Consider the following 5,970-nt stretch of genomic DNA (forward strand, 5'->3'; position numbering starts at 1 on the left):
GAGTTGAAACAGTCTTGGAAACAGCAGCCTGAGTTTGGTACCGTTGAACCAAGCATCGTTCCAAAACGAAACCGTTGAGTCAACACTAATCCTTTTCACGAACGAGTTTACAAATTGAACACCAAGATCTTGAATATCATGACCTGCAAGGATAATAGAACGCCAAGTGCTTGGCTTTAAGGCTTGAATTTCTTCGATCCCTAAATCCAAACCTCCATTCGAACCATATATACTTTTAATAACGCTAGCCCAAAGGGAATCGGCTTCGGAGAAAAATCTCCACCACCATTTCCCTAACAAGGCTAAATTCTTGAATTTTAATGAGCCAATATCTAAACCCCCAAGATCATAAGAAGAAATCACATCTTCCCATTTAACCCAAGAAACTTTAGAACCCGAATCGGACCCGCCCCAAAAAAACACTCGCCTCACACCCTCGATTAATTTAATCACACACGACGGGGCACGGAAGAGTGAGAAATAATACAATGGCAAACTCGAGAGGATCGATTTAATAAGAACTAAACGTCCAGCAAATGACAACTTTCTCATTTTCCAACTAGACAACCGGGCCTTTATCTTATCAATTACCGGGTTCCGACTAATTAATTTGCTCATATCCGCACCAATCGGAAGGCCCAAATAGGTGAACGGGAAAGAGCCAACTTGACAATTAAGGGAAAGAGCCATGTTTTGCACATTACTTTCACCAACACCAATCCCGTAAAGGAAGCTCTTGTGAAAATTAACTTTCAAACCCGACACCAATTCGAAACATTTTAGAAGATTTTGAAGACTAAAGGCATTATCCCGATTCCATGTGTAGTGACCCGAACTTTTCCATGTTTATATATATTAATTGAGATTGATATTTACATGATTAAATGTTTCCAACATGTTAAGCAATCAAACTTGTTAAGACTTGATTAATTGAAATAGGTTTCATATAGACAATTGACCACCCAAGTTGACCGGTGATTCACGAACGTTAAAACTTGTAAAAATTATATGATGACATATATATGGTTATATATATAGTTAACATTATATTATGATAAGTAAACATATCATTAAGTATATTAACAATGAACTACATATGTAAAAACAAGACTACTAACTTAATGATTTTGAAACGAGACATATATGTAACGATTATCGTTGTAACGATATTTAATGTATATATATCATATTAAGAGATATTCGTACATCATAATATCATGATAATATAATAATTTAAAATCTCTTTTGATATTATAAACATTGGGTTAACAACATTTAACAAGATCGTTAACCTAAAGGTTTCAAAACAACATTTACATGTAACGACTAACGATGACTTAACGACTCAGTTAAAATGTATATACATGTAGTGTTTTAATATGTATTTATACACTTTTGAAAGACTTCAATACACTTATCAAAATACTTCTACTTAACAAAAATGCTTACAATTACATCCTCGTTCAGTTTCATCAACAATTCTACTCGTATGCACCCGTATTCGTACTCGTACAATACACAGCTTTTAGATGTATGTACTATTGGTATATACACTCCAATGATCAGCTCTTAGCAGCCCATGTGAGTCACCTAACACATGTGGGAACCATCATTTGGCAACTAGCATGAAATATCTCATAAAATTACAAAAATATGAGTAATCATTCATGACTTATTTACATGAAAACAAAATTACATATCCTTTATATCTAATCCATACACCAACGACCAAAAACACCTACAAACACTTTCATTCTTCAATTTTATTCATCTAATTGATCTCTCTCAAGTTCTATCTTCAAGTTCTAAGTGTTCTTCATAAATTCCAAAAGTTCTAGTTTCATAAAATCAAGAATACTTTCAAGTTTGCTAGCTCACTTCCAATCTTGTAAGGTGATCATCCAACCTCAAGAAATCTTTGTTTCTTACAGTAGGTTATCATTCTAATACAAGGTAATAATCATATTCAAACTTTGGTTCAATTTCTATAACTATAACAATCTTATTTCAAGTGATGATCTTACTTGAACTTGTTTTCGTGTCATGATTCTGCTTCAAGAACTTCGAGCCATCCAAGGATACATTGAAGCTAGATCCATTTTTCTCTCTTCCAGTAGGTTTATCCAAGGAAATTAAGGTAGTAATGATGTTCATAACATCATTCAATTCATACATATAAAGCTATTTTATTCGAAGGTTTAAACTTGTAATCACTAGAACATAGTTTAGTTAATTCTAAACTTGTTCGCAAACAAAAGTTAATCCTTCTAACTTGACTTTTAAAATCAACTAAACACATGTTATATATCTATATGATATGCTAACTTAATGATTTAAAACCTGGAAACACGAAAAACACCGTAAAACCGGATTTACGCCGTCGTAGTAACACCGCGGGCTGTTTTGGGTTAGTTAATTAAAAACTATGATAAACTTTGATTTAAAAGTTGTTATTCTGAGAAAATGATTTTTATTATAAACATGAAACTATATCCAAAAATTATGGTTAAACTCAAAGTGAAAGTATGTTTTCTAAAATGGTCATCTAGACGTCGTTCTTTCGACTGAAATGACTACCTTTACAAAAACGACTTGTAACTTATTTTTACGACTATAAACCTATACTTTTTCTGTTTAGATTCATAAAATATAGTTCAATATGAAACCATAGCAATTTGATTCACTCAAAACGGATTTAAAATGAAGAAGTTATGGGTAAAACAAGATTGGATAATTTTTCTCATTTTAGCTACGTGAAAATTGGTAACAAATCTATTCCAACCATAACTTAATAAACTTGTATTGTATATTATGTAATCTTGAGATACCATAGACACGTATACAATGTTTCGACCTATCATGTCGACACATCTATATATATTTCGGAACAACCATAGACACTCTATATGTGAATGTTGGAGTTAGCTATACAGGGTTGAGGTTGATTCCAAAATATATATAGTTTGAGTTGTGATCAATACTGAGATACGTATACACTGGGTCGTGGATTGATTCAAGATAATATTTATCGATTTATTTCTGTACATCTAACTGTGGACAACTAGTTGTAGGTTACTAACGAGGACAGCTGACTTAATAAACTTAAAACATCAAAATATATTAAAAGTGTTGTAAATATATTTTGAACATATTTTGATATATATGTATATATTGTTATAGGTTCGTGAATCAACCAGTGGCCAAGTCTTACTTCCCGACGAAGTAAAAATCTGTGAAAGTGAGTTATAGTCCCACTTTTAAAATCTAATATTTTTGGGATGAGAATACATGCAGGTTTTATAAATGATTTACAAAATAGACACAAGTACGTGAAACTACATTCTATGGTTGAATTATCGAAATCGAATATGCCCCTTCTTATTAAGTCTGGTAATCTAAGAATTAGGGAACAGACACCCTAATTGACGCGAATCCTAAAGATAGATCTATTGGGCCTAACAAACCCCATCCAAAGTACCGGATGCTTTAGTACTTCGAAATTTATATCATATCCGAAGGGTGTCCCGGAATGATGGGGATATTCTTATATATATGCATCTTGTTAATGTCGATTACCAGGTTTTCACCATATGAATGATTTTTATCTCTATGTATGGGATGTGTATTGAAATATGAAATCTTGTGGTCTATTATTATGATTTGATATATATAGGTTAAACCTATAACTCACCAACATTTTTGTTGACGTTTTAAGCATGTTTATTCTCAGGTGATTATTAAGAGCTTCCGCTGTCGCATACTTAAATAAGGACGAGATTTGGAGTCCATGCTTGTATGATATTGTGTAAAAACTGCATTCAAGAAACTTATTTTGTTGTAACATATTTGTATTGTAAACCATTATGTAATGGTCGTGTGTAAACAGGATAATTTAGATTATCATTATTTGATAATCTACGTAAAGCTTTTTAAACCTTTATTGATGAAATAAAGGTTATGGTTTGTTTTAAAATGAATGCAGTCTTTGAAAAACGTCTCATATAGAGGTCAAAACCTCGCAACGAAATCAATTAATATGGAACGTTTTTAATCAATAAGAACGGGACATTTCAGTTGGTATCCGAGCGTTGGTCTTAGAGAACCAGAATTTTGCATTAGTGTGTCTTATCGAGTTTGTTAGAATGCATTAGTGAGTCTGGACTTCGACCGTGTTTAGTTGAAAAATGATTGCTTAACAAATTTTGTTGGAAACTATATATTTTTAACATGTGAATATTATGTGATATATTAATCTCTTAACGCGTTTGATATTATGTGATAGATGTCTACCTCTAGAACAAGTCCCATTGACTCACCTAATAATAATGAAGAGTCAAATGTAAATTGGAATGATTCGTGGACTGATTCACAAGTTCCCGAAGAGGAACCGGAAGAAGAGTCGGAACCGGAAGAAGAATCGGAACCGGAAGAAGAATCGGAACCGGATGAAGAAATAGAACCGGTGGGGGAAATAATAAAACGGTTAAGTAAAAGAAAATCCTCAACCAACCGACCAAGGTTAATTATGGTCAATGGTGTTTCCGCCAAGGAAGCAAAATATTGGGAGGATTACCAATTCTCCGATGAATCGGATTCCGACGAGAATTCCGATGATGTTATAGAAATTACCCCAACTGAATTTAAAAAGGCAAAAGAAAATAATAAGGGAAAGGGCATAAAAATAGAGAAATCTAATTCCAACCCCGATGAACTTTATATGTATCGTCAACCCCCGAAGTCCTTAAGTTGTAACAATGACCCGGGAACCTCTAAACCACCAGGTTTTTCTAAACCAATGTGGAAAATTAAGGCTCGTATTAGGGGAACATCATATATCCCTAGAAACTTGGCAAAACGAACCAAAACCGAAGAAGAAGAAACGAGCGAGTCAGAATAAGATAGTTGTATTCGTGTGGTGTAATATATGTAATATAGTGTGCTTATGCTTTATGATATATGTAAAAATTGCTTGTATTAATAAGTATTTTTTTTATGAATCTAACTCTTGTCTATTTTACAGTTTAAAAACACAAAATGGATAGACAACCCAATATTTTAAGAGACCTACCCGGAGACATGATTGATGAAATCTTGTCTAGAGTCGGTCAGAATTTCTCGGCACAACTATTTAAGGCGAGATCAGTTTGTAAGACATTCGAAGAACATTCCAAGAATGTCTTGGTTTATAAGAGACTTTCGTTTGAAAGATGGGGGATATCACATTGGGAAACCCATAAGTTACGATGTGTTTACTTTGACGCATATATTGCGGGGAACCCAAATGCTATTTTACGCAACGGGTTAAGAAATTATTTTGACTCAATATATCCGAATATTGGACTTCGTGATTTAGAAAAAGCGGCTAACATGCAACATAAAGAAGCATGTTATGCTTACGGATTAGTAATGTTCGCTTCTCACCAAAGTGAGAACAAGAACATCGGGCTACAACTATTAAACAAAACGTTTCCACAAGTGACGGAGTCGGTAATTGGGGTAAGAAATGAGGTTTTTAGATTGTTACGGGACTGTTGGACATTACGTAACCCTCGTCCTTTTGACGACGTTACAACACGCTGTCTTATCAACGGCCATAACGGTTATGTTCCACAAGACCAAGGATGGGAAGTAATCCTAGTAAAACCAGAATGCATGACTTGTTTCTGGACGTATGAATTACGTGTCTTTATTGCCTTTGCTGAACGACTTGTGTACTAGCTAGAATTATCTTCACAACTATCTTGTATCAAAGTTATTGTGTGCTATATTTCATGCTTTATGTAAAATAAGCGGTATTGTAAGTTTGTAAAATATTGTATAAAAGTTTGAACGCGAAATATTATTATAATCAGTTTTTCATATAGAATTGTAGTAGTTGAATTGTATATTAGCTACTAAGTATGAACTTAACGGGTAGGTACTACCCGAATTTAAACTTATAAAACGCTAATATGAAGAAAAAGCTTTTAT

Source organism: Rutidosis leptorrhynchoides, chromosome 5, assembly GCF_046630445.1.
Source record: "Rutidosis leptorrhynchoides isolate AG116_Rl617_1_P2 chromosome 5, CSIRO_AGI_Rlap_v1, whole genome shotgun sequence".
Classification (NCBI taxonomy): Eukaryota; Viridiplantae; Streptophyta; class Magnoliopsida; order Asterales; family Asteraceae; genus Rutidosis; species Rutidosis leptorrhynchoides.